The sequence below is a fragment of the Crotalus tigris genome, unplaced genomic scaffold (assembly GCF_016545835.1).
Source record: "Crotalus tigris isolate CLP2741 ecotype Arizona unplaced genomic scaffold, ASM1654583v1 scf7180000019068.10715455, whole genome shotgun sequence".
NCBI lineage: Eukaryota > Metazoa > Chordata > Lepidosauria > Squamata > Viperidae > Crotalus > Crotalus tigris.
The window spans coordinates 9,773,853-9,792,346 of NW_024097358.1; the positions used below are offsets into that span (position 1 = coordinate 9,773,853).

General features: G+C 42.8%; 1 protein-coding gene across 2 annotated transcripts in view; it reads right to left on the reverse strand.

The window, feature by feature from the left end:
• The window catches only part of ACLY (ATP citrate lyase), an 86,002-nt gene extending 70,524 nt beyond the window's left edge, over positions 1 to 15,478 (reverse strand). For both annotated transcript variants that reach the window (XM_039358849.1, XM_039358848.1), the window contains exon 1: positions 15,329 to 15,478. The gene's annotated coding sequence lies outside the window, so the exon portion shown is untranslated. The remainder of the gene's footprint in view (positions 1 to 15,328) is intronic.
• Between the last annotated feature and the right edge of the window lie 3,016 nt (positions 15,479 to 18,494).

An 18,494-nucleotide genomic window follows, 5' to 3' on the forward strand; every position in this document is an offset into this window, starting at 1 on the left:
GCATTGTCTGATGATGCGAACAGATCGAGGATCGGGTACCCGAACTTGCGGGAGATGTCTAGGAACAAGTTCGGGTGTAGCCCCCACTCCGAAGGGTCCACTGTGGTGCGGCTTAGGAAGTCCGCTTGCTGGTTGTTGACCCCCGATATGTGTTCTGCTTTTAGTGACTTCAGATTGGGCTCTACCCAGCTGAATAGGAGTCGTGACTCTGTCATGAGGGTTTTTGATCTGGTCCCCCCCTGCCGATTGATGTGCGCCTTGGCTGCTACGTTGTCTGTTAGGACTAGAACGTGGTGGCCTCTGATTCTGTCTTTGAATTGTTGCAAGGCTAGGTGGATAGCCCTGAGTTCTAGCCAGTTGATGTTGTTTCTCAGATCCGTGGCGGACCAACGTCCCTGTACAAACCGGGAGTCCAGATGGGCTCCCCAACCATACAGACTGGCGTCTGTAGTGATGGTAACTCTGACTGGTTCCTTGAAGGGTGACCCCTTGGTCACGGCCCGAGAGCACCACCAGCGTAGCGCCCTGCGGATTTGTGCCGTGACCCTGACTAGGTGGTTGGATGCGCTGGTGTTCTGCCGTTGGTACGGGAGCAGAAACCACTGTAGTTCCCGTAGGTGGAGCCTGGCCCAGGGTACAATGGCTATGGCCGATACCATCTTGCCCAATAATTGGGAAAGTGTTAGTATCGGAACTGAACGCTGCCTGTGAACCCAGCGAGCCAGTTCCCTGATGCCGGCCACCCGCTCTTGGGAGAGATAGACCATACAGTTGGTTGTGTCTATCATGGCCCCCAGATGCAGCAGCCTGGACGAGGGAACTGTCTGGCTCTTCTGAAAGTTTACTGAGAATCCGTGTAATTGGAGGACGCGAATGACGGTCCTTACGTCCGCCTGAGCTGTCTGTAGGGATGTTGCTTGGATTAGTATGTCGTCTAGGTAACATTGGACGCGTATTGGGATTTTTCTCAGTTTGGCGGCTACCGCTGCTAGTATCTTGGTAAATACCCTGGGTGCCGAAGATAGACCGAAGGGGAGAGCTCTGTATTGGAAGTGTTTTCCCCCGTAACAGAAACGTAGGAACCGGCGGTGGTTTGGGTGGATGGGGATGTGAAGGTAGGCTTCCGTGAGGTCTATCGATGCCAGGAAGTCTCCTTCTCTGATGCTTCCCAGGATGGACTGAAGGGATTGCATCTTGAATTTTTTGTATGTGATGTAGCGGTTGAGGTTTTTTAGGTCCAGGATTGCCCTCCATCCTCCTGAAGTCTTTGGAACCACGAAGAGGATGGAGTAAAATCCTCTGCCTCTGTATTCCGCTGGGACCGGTTCTATTGCTTGAATGTCCAACAGGTGTTGGATGGCCTCCTGCATGAGTTTGCGTTTGGTGGGGTTCCTGGAGACCGAGCAGTTGATGAGTCGGTCTGGGGGTGTGACCAGGAACTCCAGGGACAGCCCGGACTGGATGGTTTGTAGTACCCAGTTGTCCGTGGAGGTCTGCTCCCACTGGTGGAAGAAGTGAGCTAGTCTTCCTCCAATGGGTAGGTCTATGTAGGAGTCATTTTGTCTTCCGGTACGGACGACCCGTTCCACGAAAGGGTCGTCTCGACTGGTTTTGTTGTCTGGGCTGGAACCCCGGTCTGTCGTAGGGGCGGCCGTACGGTTTGTTCTGCCTGGGAGTGAATGGCTTGGGTGCCTGACTGATAGGCGTGGTTGTCGGTTGACGAAAGGACTGCCTACGAAAGTAAGGTGTGGTACGTTTGTCTGACCTTTTGTTCAAGTGTGCCATGACCTTCCGCTTGTCTTTGTTCTCTACAAGATAGGGGTCCAAGGCCTCCCCAAACAGACCGTTGCTTGAGTAAGGGGCGGTCGCTAGCCGCCACTTAGCCTTGGTGTCAGCTTGCCAGTGTTTTAGCCATAGCATTCTCCTGGCAATTATGTTGGATGCTATGGATCTGGATGAAAAAATGGCCGATTGGAACGTTGCGTCTGCAGCGTATTCCGTGGCTGCTACCATCTTAGCCAGGTCCTGGTGTGTTCGTATGTCCTCCATAGGAACTATGGTTTGTAGTTGTTGCAACCAGATGAGGGTGGCCCGGACAAAAAAGGAGGCCGAGGTGGCTGCTTTGATGGCCCATGCCGCTGTCTGGTGGGTTTTGCGAAAGGCTTGTTCCCACTTTTTGTCATCTGCCTTAAGGGCCTCCACTAGGTCCCCAGCCATGGCTGTCTGGGAGACCAAGGGGGTCCAGGCTTCATCTACTTTAGGAATTTCTAAGGCCTCATTGAGGTCTGTGGCAGTGCTGTATAATTTTTTGTCCGTACCACTCACTGATGGGAAGGAAGCGGGAGAGTCCCATGGCTTCTTGATCCCTTTCAGGAAAATGGCGGGGCAAGGTATATGGTGTTGCGTTGTCACCTTTTCTACGAATACGGGTCTGGATGTGGTGGCCGGTGTCGCTTGCGGCTGAGAAAACTGATCCGTCCCCATGTCCGCAATGGCTGTGGCCTTGCGTAGTATCGTGAGGAAGCGGTTGGGATTAAATAATCCCCCTGAGGGGGGCTCAGGGGGAAGTTCCTCATCCTCTGACATAGAGATCCCAGGTTGATCCTCCTCTTGTGGTGAAGAATAACCACTCATGGAGGACTGGGCCGGGGAGACGGGTTCCTGAATGCCTGAGGACTCTGAGGGGAGTTCCGAGTGTGGCATGGCTGAGATGGAGGGCCCCTGGTCGTGGTGGGCGGAGCGCTGTGCTAGGGCTCGGTCCACCACTTTGGTTAATAGGGCCTCTAGCCGTCCATCTGCCCAGATGTCCCCTATGTCATTACCTTTGGGTGTGGTGACCGCAGGTGGAGAGTTGGACTCAGTGGTTGTGCCTGCCGCCGTGGTTGTTTGTTGGGCTGATGTAGATGGCGGATCCAGTGGTTGCGGTGTTCCTGGAATGGACCACGCGCTCTGGGTTGATGTGGATGGACCCAATGGTAATTCCATCTCGGTGGCCGCTATTTGAACCAATTCCAATTGGGCCTGCCTCTGCGCTCTGGAGAACTCCTTCTCCAGGGCCTGGTGCCTACGGCTGGCTTGCTTTTCCGCCAACTTGGAGGGCCTCTTGAGCGAGTGTTTTGTCTTCGCTTTGCACTTGCCTGCCGCCTTCTGGTCAGAAGGTGTGTTGCAGCCGTAATTGGGAGGTGGAGGGGTCGTGCTCATGGATTGAGGCAACGAGGGTCCCTCCATTCCGCTTGAGCAGTCCCAGAAAAACTGAGAAGACGCTCAGGCAGGCAAGTATTGGCGGGAGCGAAATTGGAACAAGTACCAGGACTGTTCCCCTGATCACCCGACCACAACAAAAATATTCTCTCTGGGCTAAGGTCACGGTAGCTGAGGGAGGTACCGAAGGCACGTTTGGAACCACTCTTTGGGTTCCGCCCGGAGGCCTTAGGTGACCAGGCAACGTGCACCAGTAGAAAAAGGAAAAGGGAGGCAAAAAATATCAGTGGCGACCTCAAAAGGGTCTGTAGGCCTGACTTAATACACAGCAGGTATCAAATGGCGGTCACCTAGAGCGGAATTTATTCTTATTAATACTATTACTATTATACTAATAATAGGAACAACAATAATAATAAAATAATAATAATAATAACAACAACAACAATAATGGTGATGATGATAATATTGTGTGTTCTGTCTTTAGGCCTGTTGGCCCTGCAGTCGCTTAATTTTTAGCTTTAAAAAAAATTTTTTTTTAATTATTATTATTATTATTATTTTTAAAATTTATGTATCTATTTTTATTATTATTATATTTTGTCCTATTATTATATGTGTGTATCGGGGGTGGAGCGCTGGTTGTGTGCTCCTATTCCGCCTCTATCAGTGATTCCAGATATGATGTAGAGCTTCCTTAAGCTCAGTTTGCCTTTCTCTGCAAGAGATGGCAGCCACAGCTCGTTTCTCCCTGAAAAAGGGCTTTGCAGATCCCAGGAGGGTTCTCTAGCCTCCGTTTCTTGGTTGGGGCTTACTCCCTTCCTGTGCTTCGTTTCCCTCTGAAGATAAGCTCCGCAGCCTCCCAGAAGCTGCTTGTGCCCGGGGATTTAAATTTGGCGCGCTGTGACGTTTTAAGGTAATCCCAGCCAGGGATTGCCTTTGTTGTCTGAAAACGGCAACTAAAATGGCGCCCGCGGTTGCCCTGGGCTGCTAGGGAATCTCCGATGATCCGAATTCAAGTTTGAATCCGGACCTGGAGATTGTTATTTTTTCCCCCAATTTGAGGAAAAAATCCCTTGGAAGGTTGGGGAGAAAAGCTCAGCAAGTGGTCTCTGCTGATGCCTTTGTTCCCCCCCCTTTTTCACCTCCAGAGCCCTGGGGCTGACTGGGATCCGTGGGGAGTTTCCCCCCCCCACACCCCCTTTTTCAATTTTAATATAGGATCAGGGATGATCCCAAGGAAAACTTAGTGGTTGGGGAAAAGGTTCAGCAAGTAGTCTCTGCTGATGCCTTCTTCCCCCCCTTTTCACCCCCCAGAGCCCTGGGGCTGGCTGATATCTGTGGGGAAATTTCCCTCCCCACCAATCCCCTTTTTAATTTTAGGTTTGAGATCAGGACTGATCCCCAGAAAATTTTGTGGTTAAATTCCTATAGATGGAAAATTTTTTTGGGAAGGGGAAGCCAATTATCAAGGGATAATCAATCAATGGATTTCTTGTCTAACCTGATAAGCTGAGAGCCACGCCAAAACGAGTCTTCTCCGAGCAGAGACCAAGTTAAGAATGGGCTCCACAGGAAGTGGGGGCGTGTCAAGCTTTGGCTACTTGGTCTCAAGAGCAGGCAGACAGAGAAAACCCATCCATGGATTATCCATCTCCTGTACTGGAGAAAAAGATATTTGGAATACACACAAGTCACAGTTGTTTTAATGGCTTGACAATCTATAAATTAACAGCTTGCAAAAGAAAACAATTGAACAAACCTTAAACTTAAGTTTGCAAAACTTAAAAGTAATGCATTGTATATGTTTTGCATCCAAAAAGATCCCTCTATCCCAACAATAACAAGATCTAGAACAAGAAGTGCTGAAACCGAGTTCCACTTCAGTGCTTGTAGACAACCCTAGAACCAATATATTGCTTAACAAACAGCAACTCCACAAACACAAGTGAAAAACAAATAGCAAAATGCAGTGCACAGGAAAGATAAATAGCGAAATGCAGCTTCCCCAAAGCATGTTGAAACTCAATGACGTTCAAATTCATTTCATGCAATTATTTTCTCAGTGATGTTGGCAACAGTCTATAAAGCTAGCCAAGATGAAAGCATTATTATTAATATTAAGAACAAGCCAATATCATTTTAATACCTTCCCTTCCCCCCCCCAATTTTTTGTCCTTGATTCCTGGTGAGATAACTATAAATCCATAGCTATGTTGTTTTATTGACAAGCAATGGCTTTTTTCTGGGAAGATTTTTTTTTCTGAAAGACAACCAAGTACAACCAGTTCTGACCCTGCTTAGCTTTTCGTGACCAGTCAAGTTTGGCTAGACCAGTGGTGGCGAACTCAGAGCCCTCTCTGTGGGCACACGCACCATGCCCCAGAGATGGCAACTGTCCCTCTTCAACCAGCCACCTGCTAACTTGCTGAGGTTCCATGTGGCCGGATGCATCCGAGCATGCTGGTTTCCCTCCCTCCCATCCCATCCCTCCTGGCCTCGCATGCTGTCCTTTTCCCAGGCACAACCCACTGCATCGCCTCCTCAGCTGTCGGCCGGCTGTCCAGCTCAGAGGCGGCTTCTCTGAACTGCTGGTGGCAGGCTGCAGATCCCCAGAGTGCACTGGTCAAGGGGCCGGCAGGCTATGGCTGCTGACAGACACTGTCGGCTCCCATACGCTCGCTGGCCTCTGTGTGCGGGAGCCAATGGTGTCAGGCAGCAGTCACCCCGACCCTTGCCTCACCTTGCCCTGCGACAATGGCACCCCCGCCCTGCCTCGCCTCACCCCGCAGGATGAGCTCCTGCCCAATGCCCCACCTGCCAGAGACCCCCTGAATCTCCCCCAACCCTGCCTGGCATCCCTACCCACGAGCAACATCAAGGTGACCATGTCCACCGTGGCCGCACCCACCCAGTCTGCCATGACCACCACAGCTACACCCACCTGGTGGGCCACACCCACCTGGCACCCGGCGATAAATAAGTAGGTTTTGGGTTGCAATTTGGGCACTCGGTCTCTAAAAGGTTCGCCATCACTGGGATAGACTCTTTTAGTTATATAGCCTAGTTACTTGAAAGCGACTTGCAGTTAGAGGAGCCTGTTTTATATATCTGCGTATATATACATAAATCCAGAAAATACAGAAGGATTCATAGCATATGTGGGAATAGATACACAAAAACGTCTCCTTCTACTTTTTCAAGAATCAAGGTCATTTTCTACTGTTTGACTTTCTATCGCCTTGGAATTTCTCTTAGAAAGGTTCCATTACAGCAGTGGTTCTCAACCTCTCTAATGCCGCGACCCCATAATACAGTTCCCCATGTTGTGGTGACCCCCAACCACTTATACATCACCGGGTGCTAGGGGCGTGGCCAAAGAAAAGGGGGGAAAAATGGCGGACAGCCTTGTTTGGCGACCCCCGTGAAATGGTCATTTGACCCCAAATGAGGTCCCGACCCACAGGTTGAGAACCACTGCATTACAGCATTTCCCCCTCCCCCCATTTGTTTCTACTTTGAGTGCAATCAGGCTAGTTATCAAACAAAAAAGATGGATTATCCAGCTAATGAAATGGTAGGAATGGACTACACATGAAACTTTATGGACAATTTTCATTAGTACTGAAAGAGTACGTATTTATATCAGGAGCAGTCAGAGAAGACTCATTTCAGGATGGCACAGGGAACCAGGTTTTAAGGTCTTCTATGCCAAGGAACCACATTTTTTTCAAGTTGTTACTGTCAACCTGTACTATGAATGTGTCAGAAATGTGTCAGAAGCAAAAGCAAAGCCCCATGACAAGAGAAAGATCTGAGTACTTCTGAGTCAAAAAAAAATTGACAAGCAACTGTCCTGCATAAAGAAGTCTAAATGATAGACTGCTTCCTGTATTCAATCATCTTCTATTCATACAGTGCTAAGAATATAGCTTCTATAAAATGAAATTCAAGACAGGCAACAAAAACAGGCAGTTTGAGCTCCAGGCAGTCAGCAACCATAGCTATAGATTTCTCCAAAAGGAGAAAAATTTGGAACTGAGCAAAGCAGCCAAGAAATCACTAGAAGCTTTTTTTGAAGGCGGGTGTAGGCCCAACTATCTCTTCTGAGGAAAGAATAACAGAGGGGATATAAATAAAATTGTGGAGATAAAGCTTGATCACATATCATTATCATAATCATAAAAATTTTTAAAAATGAGGACTGGTGAGACGGATAAGCATCTCTTAATGAGCTGTCCTTCTTGCAATTAGAGAAGAAGCATGAGATACAATTTTTTTTAATGAGAATAATTTGAAATATATTAGGGATAGAAAAATATGTTACACAAAAAAACCCTTGAAATAATAAATTTTGCACAAAATGGCCAAATCTGAGCCTGCCCCTTCCAAAGCCTATTATTTATATGTCCTTAGAAAATTACTGTACCCTCTAGAAAATTATTGCAGCAATGAAATTATGTTCCCAGAGAGAGAGGGGGAGAGAAATATGATTGGGAACTCATGGTCCAGTTACAGTTTCCAAGCATCCCAAACATGTTTCCATTTCAATCAAAATGTCCCCAAGTTTCTAAAACTGAATCAAGACATGTCTCTGAAATTCAGCTATTTTGCTGTTCAATGTTGGTGATGGTTGTCAAAGTTGTTGTTCGGTCAGTTTGTCTGTGTGTGTGTGTGTGTATGTGGTGAAGATTTGGAGGGCTAAGAATGGTTTGTCTCAAAGAGATAACCCCCTTCTATTTCCACCCTTAAACCCACATTTAAAAGCCCAAAAAGATTCAACTCCTTCCCTTCCTGGGATGTCACCACCTTTATGATAACCTCACTTGTGGTTCTCCTGTTTAGCAAGTTGCAGCTCCCAAATCTTGCATAATTGTCTAGGCCTGCTAAAATTGCCAGGTAATTAGGCAATACTCTCCCTCAATTTTGTGATTACCTTGCACTGCCTTTTTGTGAAACTGGGGATTAAGGGCAGAGTAGAAACTTTGTAAATCTACAAAGGTATTAGCACACTGGATCTTCGCTTAGTGGAAATCTACTTACTGAGCTTCACTATCTAAATACCTTTAACTTTCTAATATGGGGTCGCAGCATTGAACATTGCATATTCCTTTAGACAGCAATTTTATGCAAATCTGACCCATGCATCTACTTTTATAGATTGAAAAAGGAAACTGTCACTGTCTTCTGCTGCTATTCGCTTAGCGTTCATCAAAAAGATTTCAAACAATGCAAAGTATACTCAGGAAATGCCAGCTGAACTGTTAATATTCAAAGCCTTCCACAAATAGGAAGGGCATCATATCTTTATTCAACTGATCTTAGCTAGAAAAGCTGCCATTTACCACAGGACCTTCAAAACCACAAAGGTTTAACTGCTGTCCAACCTGCTTTGTGTAAATAAAGAAGAGGCCAGCACAGTGAAAGCAAGCCTACACGTCAGCAGTTGGATGTCTTCCGTCACATTTGCCCCTCTGTAAATACTGGAAGTAGCAATCTGGCTCGCAAAAAGGGTGGCATATTAATAATTGTCTAATACAAATGCTGAATCAACCTTTTCCTAAAGGTTTTATTACAAAAACTCACTTTTTGTTTCCTAATGAACAAGATAAGCTTTCTCCAATGCAGTAACAGACAAGCCAAGCTTCTTAAACTGCTTGGAACTAATTTTAAAAGATCTGAGTGAAGCTATTCTACTTCAATAGCTAGACGTATCCATGTTGCAGAGATGTAAATTTATTCATTAAAACAAATAGGCAGAAAAATCCAAAATTGCTCAACAAGTATTAACTTAAGCATAATTATTTGTTTATGAAGATTCCTCAATTCAAATTTGCCAATTCAGCTGACCTGTTGCTGTTAACAGTAGACAATATGGAAGCTGCAAACACCAGAAGCTGCATTTTGCAGGGATACAGCATAAGAAGACTACAAATACCTCCCTTAGTGCTCACGAGGCTCTCTGTCCCCATGACTTTTTTAAAAGATTACCTTAAAAAAAAGGAAATAATAACCTTACCTGTTATAAAACAGAACCAGTCTCTCTCTCATCCTACCAATTTGCAGAAATGCCTATGAACCCCACAAAACAGCACTGGGAGCACATTTTGGGGAGAGGGGGGAGGATTAGCTTTCCTTCTGATGAGTGGTTTTTGATACCCCACCATCACTCATGGAAGCATTTAATGAACAGTCTTCTATATCAACTAGGTTAAGAGTACATTCCAGATGTAATTCTCTAAGGACAGGATAACATGACCCAAGGTTTTGCAAGAAAAAGTGACCTAATAAAGTAAATGGATCAAAAATCTCCTAAGAAGGGCAGTTTTAACAAAAGTGCTGAATCAGCATATATGAACACAGATTTCTTTACTGATGTCCTTAATTCTGGAAATAATATCCCATTGTACTCTCCAGTTTTCTTTTCTTGGTTAATTATTTATATTTCTTTACCAATTAAATACATTATATTTCAGGGAAAGTGATAATAAAGTCAAGTCTTTGGTTTTTTTAGCCAACAGATGACAAGAACAAAAATATTTAGGCAACCAATCTAGTGAAGTACTGAGTGGCTAGTGTGAGTGATGATGTAACCTGCCCACAAAGGGGCCTTTTCCTCATCAGAGCTAAAATACCATGATCCCAAATTCAGAAAGAATGTAGTATTTGTCAAGATCATTTAGCAAGGCAAATGCGTTATTGGGGGGGGGGGAAGTGCTTGACAAAGAGGTAAAGATAAAATTACCCAGGCTAATCTGCTCAAGGGTCAAGATAGTTAAGAGTTGCATTGTTGTCATCAAAATGGGGTTTGAATTGGAACTAACAAATAAATAATTGATGCCATATTTCCAAGAATGTTGCCAATAACTGAGTCCAGACAAGACAGAAAATTAGAGATGATAAAACTTTATGGAGGCAGGCTGGAGATTAAAAAGCTCCACAAAATGAACATTTAAAATATTTTTCAACTTTAGAGTTACTAATATTAAATAAATATAAATTCATCCCTAATACATTTACATTTCATTTTACATATAAAATGACTGAGAACACCTTACAAACCATAAAAAATAATTAAATAATTGAAAAATTGAGGGAATAAATTTTTTAAAAGCCAGTTATAAAACAATTGTTGTTATCAAATAAGTTCTGAATTTAGTTAAAAATGAATAGTATATTCTAACAACATGAATACCATCATAAGGTAGATAATCCATGCGGACAGCAAGGCCATAGCTGGGCTATATTACTGCTTTTCAATATAGCTGTAATAAATACCAGCAAACAGAAGAATAATGAAAAGGAAGATTCCAGAAATTATCCAAACAAACTTCCTTTGTTTTATTAAGAAATTTAAACAACATGGCTTTAACTTGGTTGGGTTTATCATTTCTCTGATTTAATAATGTAAGATTCAGTCTGCTTTTGAATAGAGAATGAAAAGTACCCAACCAACCAGAATTTGAATAAAATGAGATTGCACTCTATATTATTTGAAAATATAAATTATTAATTGTAAACAGTTATTTGCACTATTAGAGTTATTATATTTACATCTGCTTCTATGCTGCTACATTCCAATTAGTTGAGCAAAGCAGGGATCAAGAGCTTAAATTATTATCTATGAGTGCATTACTTAATATTATATTAAAAATGTATTTTAGGGTTTCCTAATGATTTTAAACAAAGTGGAAAAGGCAGGAACACCTTTAAGGTTTTCATCAAAATAGTTCTTACATGTTTTTTTTCAAGGGAAGGACTAAATACAACAGAGCAACACAGAAAACTGACAAGTATCAGTAGAAAAGAAAGCCAAAAATATTAGACCCTGAATAAAGTGGCACAGTGATGAGACTAAGGTGGCATACCGCACACTGATGTGACTTAAAAAACGAATGGTTATTTCAGCTGCTTCAAAATTGCTTTGACGTGTGGATAAACAACACAAAGAAAAAGATCAATTATTTCCTTCTTCTGCCATTCCCAAAAGCTTCCTTATACACAAAAATCCATCAGATTTTTATTTTAAGACAGCCATCCCTAAAATTATAGCCCTTCAAAATCCATTAGGCTACAATTCCTAGGTTTCCTAATTGGACCTGTTAACTGCTCAAGTCTGTCTTAAAAGGGTGTGGGTAAATTATATGCACATAGGAAAGAACATCCAGCAGTTAGAGCAAATCTTCCAAACTACCCAAGTGACAGGATAACTACCCAGATTTAGCATCAGAACCTTGTTCTGTCAATTTCCCATGTTTATATGTAACATTATGATGTAAAAGTTAATGTTATATCAGTTTTATAAACAGATATTTGATACATGCTTAAAGAATAACTCAATAATATTTACCTTTCTCCCTAATATTTAACTTTCTCCCACTATTTGTATTTTTAAGACAGAGCATCCAATGGCATTATGTTAATTTGAAACAAGAGGTAAGAAATTAGCCACAAGACCTCTGAAATTGTAACGGTTAAGTGACCTTGACCTTGGTTAAGTGACCTTGACCTTGGGGGGACGGAAAGAGATGTGCTTTGGGAACAATCAGATGAGTGGGCGGAGCCCACGGCTGCATAAGAAAAGAAGAAACTCAGAAAGGATTCTCCCTAAATAATCAGGCTGTAGAAAGAGACAGCAGAAGATTTGTACTTTTAGACTTGCAAGATTCTGTTAATGGTTAATGCAACCTTATAATAAAGTAGAATTAGCTCATGTGGTCTGTTTCTTATTTGGCCTACCTTATTTGGCCTACCTACTGTTGAAAAGCTTACATGCCAATTCCTCTAATAAGCAGAGATCTAAAGGGATAAGGAAGCTTCTCCATGTTTGATAAATAGTAATAGCAATGACACTTAGACTTATATACCACTTCATGGTGCTTTACAGCATGGCTTTTCAACCAGTGGTACGGGTACATTGGCACCTGGCAGGTGGTACACGACCATCCTAGAAAAATGGTAGTGGGAGAGGGGAATGAGCTGAACTGGTGGCAGTATCACACAAGCCTGAGCGAGAGATGGCTGGAGCTGCAGGGCTGTCAGGGCTCAGCGGAAGCGCCAGTGCTACTTTCCAGCTGATCGGCGCTTCTTCGGGGCTGTCAGGGCTCAGTGGAAGCACCAGGATCAGCACCAGGCTCCAGCTGGAGCTCTACGCTGATCCTGGTGCTTCTGTTGAGCCCTGAAGAAGCACCAATCAGCTGGAAAGCAGCACTGATCCTGGCACTTCTGCTGAGCCGAGAAGAAGCGCCGATCAGCTGGAATGTTGCAGCATCTCCAGGGTCTTGTAATTTACATTCAGATGCTTGGCAACTGATTCATATTTATGATGGTCACAGTGTCCCGGGGTCATGTGAAGTGACCAAAACCTGCTGCAATCACCCAGCAGATGGGGGGAATGAAAACCAAACACCTCCCACCCCACCCCCACTGCCAATCCTCAATAGAAATGCTTACAACAATGAAAACCTTGGACAGGAGGAAGAACGCTGCCAGGTGGGCAGGCAGGTGTCTTGCTCGGCTGTGGCTTGGGGGGGCATTTTTTTCAGTGCCACTGTAACTTCGAACAGTCACTAAGCGAACTGTCGAGGACTATCTGTACTTTATTACTTTTTTTTCTCTTTTTTGGGGGGCCATCAAGTTTTTGACACCTTGCTAAGCGACTGGTGGTACTCAGACATTGCCATGTCTTAAAAGTGGTACAATGGGTGAAAACGTTGAAAAGCCCTGCTTTTCAGCACACTCTGAGCAGTTTAAAAGTCATCATATTGCCCCCAACAATCTGGATCCTCATTATACCAACCTAGGAAGGATGGGAGACCAAGTCAACCTTGAGCCAGTCAGGACTGAACTCCTACTGTGGGCAGAGTTAGCCTGCAGTACTTCATTCCAGCTACTGTACTAAAAGTGTTAAAATTTTCCAGAGCAAGGTGGCTTTAGGAAATTTGAAAGAAGTGTTACTGGGAGGAAAAATTCATTAGATTCTCTTGGAAGAAGTGACAATTTGCAAGATATATTTGCAAATCAGATTCAGGTGCAAAAAATGGTCACTAAAATGATTTCCAACTGAGAAAAATGTTTTTACTGATATCTTGGAAATCTAAACTCCGTATAGACTTCACGGTAATTAATGGTTTTGTCCAAAAGGAAGAATATATGAGCTAAAGTTTCCTATTTCTATCCTACTGCAGATCTTCGTCAACAATGAGCAACTGCCAACATTGGTGAAATATAGGGATAGAACTAAGTAGATATCTGGATGATTTGTAGTAGATTTCTAATAGTTGGCCCTAACATTAAGAGAGTGACATTACTCTTAAACTGGCAATTTTAAGTGTTAAAATAAAAAGAAAATTGTTATGTCTGCACACCTAACAATATTTTATACCATCCACAGAAACAAATATGAATGGTTACAAGAGTCCACACCAGCCTGTTGCTTGGTTCTAGTACAGTGGTTCTCAACCTTTCTAATGCCGTGACCCCATAATACAGTTCCCCATGTTGTGGTGACCCCCAAATGGGTGTGGCCACCAATAAGAGGGAGTAGGACAGCTAGGGAAAAGGGAAAAAAATGGCGGACAGCGTGGTTTGGCGACCCCCGTGAAATGGTTGTTTGACCCCAAATAGGGTCCCGACCCACAGGTTGAGAACCACTGTTCTAGTACCAAATAAAAAATCTTAAGCTATTCACATTCTCAGGGGCATCCTGTTCATTAACTCTTGCCTGCGTATTATTTTGTCCATGGGAGATTTTAGGGTTCTATAAAGATTTTCAGCTTGCATTTCAATCAGCTCATTCAGAGAATGCAGGACAATCAAATATACTTCTGAGACATAGCAAAAAGTTAACAGAAGCAAAATCACCATGAAAGGATAGAAGGTGTAATGAAGACAAATCATTGTCTTTTTGCAATTTTTCTATGTAGTATATTTCAGGTGCTATGGTAAAACATAGGAGAAATCTCTTTCCTTTATTCTTTTCTGTATCACATTAAATGGTCTACTCTATATCGAGTCTTGCCTCAGCCATGAAAGCCAGCTGGGTGACTTTGGGATAGCCATTCTCTCTCAGTCCAACCCACTTCACCCGGTTGTTGTTGTGGGCATAATAAGATGAAGATGTGTTGAATATGTTCACCACCTTGAGTTATATGTAAAAATAATAAATTATAATAATTTGTAAAAATAAAAGGTGGGATACAAACAAATATCTACATACCCTGTATTTTTCTTCAACACAGAGGCAAATGCCTGAAAGAAATGCTGCTAATAAGAGCTGCCCTTTCAGGCATTTAATCCTAAAAAATAGACATCCATAGAATATGAAGGATAATTATTCTTAAAGAGAAAATGAACTGTGTATCATAAATATGTGATGACATTCTGAAACCTTTTGCAGTTGGGAAGTCTACAGATTTAAAGAAATGTGTGAAAAAGGAGTTACTTTTCTCAATCCCAAATTTATATCACCAGATGATTCACAAGTTCCCAAACTGAGGAAAAGACAAAAATGACTCCATCGATTCCTGAAATGGTGGCATATCTTTTTCCCTTCCTATGTAGGAGAGGGACAGAAGTTAAAACTATTCTAGGTCTTTCTTTCTTGCTTTCCCTCTATCTTGTGATTTTATTAATTAGTTATCAAAAGTTGCTAGAAAGAGAGAGAAATCTTCAGTGATTTATGTAATATTTTGCTCAATTAATATAAATTGCCATCCCATGGGTTAAAGTGTGTGTAGGGGATTGCTCTGCAGCCCACTTGTTTCACAATCCACAGATACACTTGCCAAAGTGTATGGTGTACTTTGGATGCTGAATACATGTAATGCAACAGTAACTATTTATCTACATAGCACCATCCGGTACGCAGAACTTTAAACAAAAAGTGAACAGGTACCGCTTCTAATCAGCGATTGGTCACTTATAAAATTGCTACGTTCATTTCAACTCTGCTAGGAGCGAAAGGAACTGCTCCAGGGACGATAATCAAAAAATGCCTTTTTAAAATGTCCTTAACAGTCCGAAAAGTGCGCTTATTTCTCACACATCCGTGTGAAAGGCGTAGTTAAGGAAAACGCTTAAAATAAAGGAATACAATATTTTCCAAATGTCTTCCCTCCCCGCTTACCTTAGGGTTAAAATGCCTTGCCCTTCGCCGGCCAGGCCTTTCCTAACTCTGAAGTAGATCCTGCTGCCTTTGTCCAAATTTTTCTGCTGCTTCCTTCTCCGTCTTTTTCTCTCGCCGCCGCCGCCGCCGCCTCTTCTCATATGGCTAGATGTACTCCAGCCCTGCCATAGGGCAGCATTTTCTCCACGTGCTGCTTGCCTGAGCAGTGCCTGACTTCGCTCATTGGCTCACCTCCCGTGGGCAGAACACCGTATGCTTGGGGGTGGGTAGAGGGTGGAGCGGAAGAGAATTGCAAAGCTTACTGGGAGTTGCAGTTTTTTTTTAATCTGTGACTTCCTACTTTCATCTCGTGTGATAGCGGTAGAGGGCCGGAAAACCGGGGACAAGCCGTTTTAGAGTTGTTTTTTTAAAATACCTTTTTTATCATTATTAAGCGTACTTGTTTCACCAATTTTATTAGTGGGAAAGTTAAAGCAAAAACCTAGCTACATTTCAAAAGGAGGCTTCGGAGTCTCCCGTCTTTAGAAATAAATAAAAACAGCTTCTAAACGCGTTGGAAATTCAATGTTTGCGGGAATAATTTCTCCTTTTTCCTTCAAGTTACAAAATTATAATCGTACTATTAGTTATCTATGTTTTCAATCAATCAGAATAGAGTTGGAAGGGATCTTTGAGATCTTCTAGTCCAGCCCCTTGCTCAAGCAGGAGATCCTATACCATTTTGGACAAATGGCTGTCCAGTCTCTTCTTAAAAACCTCAAGTGATGAAGCACCCACAACGTCTGAAGGCAAGCTGTACCACTGGTTAATTATCCTCATCGTTAGGAAGTTTCTCCTTAATTCCAGGTTGCTTCTCTCCTTGATTAGTTTTCATCTGTCGTTTCTTGTTTTGCCTTCTGGTGCTTTGAAAATAAATCGATCCCCTCCTTGTGGCAGCCCCTCAAATACTGGAATACTGCTATCATGCCCCCCCCCCCCAGTCCTTCTTTTCTCTAGACTGGCCATTTCCAAATCTTGCAACCATTATTCATATATTTCAGTCTCCAGACCTTTAATAGTTGCTCTTCTTTGCACAAAAAAGTCTCAATGTTTTTTGTAATGTGATGACCAAAACTTGGATGCAGTATTCCAAGTGTGGTCTTACTAAGGCTTTATAAAGTGGTATTAATACTTAATATGATTTTGACTCTATACCTCTGTTTATACAACCAAGGATTGTATTAGGTTTTTTGGCTGCTGCCACTCACTGCTGACTCAGTTTAAGTGATCATCCACTAGGACTCCAAGGTCCCTCTTACAGTTACTGTTTTTGAGCCAGGTTTCACCTAATCTGTACTTATATCTTTGTTTTTTCCTACCTACGTGTAAGACCTTGCTTTTCTCCATATTAAATATCATTTTGTTAGATAGGGCCCTTTGTTCAAATCTGTCAAGATCTTTTTGGATTGTGAGTTTGTCTTCTGGGGTGTTGGCTATTCCTGCCAGCTTAGTGTCATTTGCAAATTTGATGAGATCTCCTTCTATTCCCTCATCTAAGTCATTTATGAAGATATTACTGGGGCTAAGACAGAATATTGTAGTACCCCACTGCTTACTTCCCTCCATGTAGATGTAGTACCATTAAGGACTACTCATTGAGTACGGTTTGTCAGCCAGTTACAAATCCATCTGGGATGATGCTGTCTATCTCACATTTTTCTAGCTTACCAAGACATAGGTTGTGGTCTATGCCTTGCTGAAGTCTAAATATACTATGTCCACAGCATTTCACTAGTCTACTAATTATTTAATTCTTTGACAAACTGACTAAAGATTGGTTTGGCATGATCTGTTTTTAATAAACTTGTGCTGGGTACTAGTTATAACTTTGTTTCTAGATGATCACAGATCTGTTTTTTTATTATTATTTTTTCCAGTATCTTCCCAGGTATTGATGTCAGGCTGATTGGTCTGTAGTTTCCTGGATTGATGGAATCAGAGACCAGCCATTGCAGGTGCAAATATGTCTCCCTGCCTTTGCAGTGTTTATTGCTTTTATACAGTTTTTCCAAGCAATAAAAGTTAAAGTAGCAACAGCATTTTTATTGGTGGATTCTCCTTGCCAATCCTTAAGAATATACCAGCCAAGGGACACCAGCCAGGTGTGAACTAGGTGAGATCATGGAAGTGAGATCATGTAGGTATTTGAGCCACAGCAGTGTGCTACACACGGCCTCTACATGACCTCTATCTCTACAGCTCACTCTTTTTTGTTTTGTTAGACAAGGCATCATTGTAAGAGGGGGTAGTGAAAGGATCATAATCAGGAGAGGCACATCCTTGCAGTTGTTTATATAGGGCATAAATCTGACCCTGAGGTAAGATGGGAGGTGGTTTCGGGCAAAAAGCTGTGATACATATGTTGCAAAAGGAAGGAATACACTGAACAAAGCAGCACCCACCAATCAAAATAGCACAAATAATGACTAAATAATGTAGGACATTTCCCAATAATCCTGTGGGCAACCAAGCCCAAAGGCTTTTCCACCAAGTTCCTAAAGTATCAATTTTCAAATCAGAGGCCAAATTGTGTAAAATATTGAGCTGGTGCTGGATGGTTCGTGACCTATCTGAAATATTGAAACAACACATTCCTTCAAAACTTTCACAACCCAAATGCTGGCACAGGAGCAAATAATCAATAGCAGTGCGATTTTGCAAAACAGCCTTTCTCAAATCTTGCAGCTCATGGTTGATTACTGAAATAGCTGAAGAAGTAGCATGAATTGTTTTAGCTAAATTACACGCAACAGCGTTAATGTTAAGGTGAGCACGAGCAGCAAGTGCTGGCACACCCACTATAGACACAGCCAGTGCTACATATTCCGCTTTATTAAGTAAGGCTGTCTCAGAGTTGCAAGTGTTATCTAGCGTGACCCCACGCCTAGAACAGTTCGAGTGAAATTGTTGTTTGGAAAGCAAAACAGGAATCAGCCGGTTGAGGCAACATGCATTTCACTAATATTAGCAGGAACATAATTAAAAGTTTCTTGACCACATGTAAAAAACCATCCTTGCGGTAGCCAAACATGGGCAAAATTAAAGGAAGTCTCTTCAGAAGCTGTGCAGTTTAAAACAGGTGAGCTAATATGACAACATATTTTTACTTGAAGAAGTACAATTAACT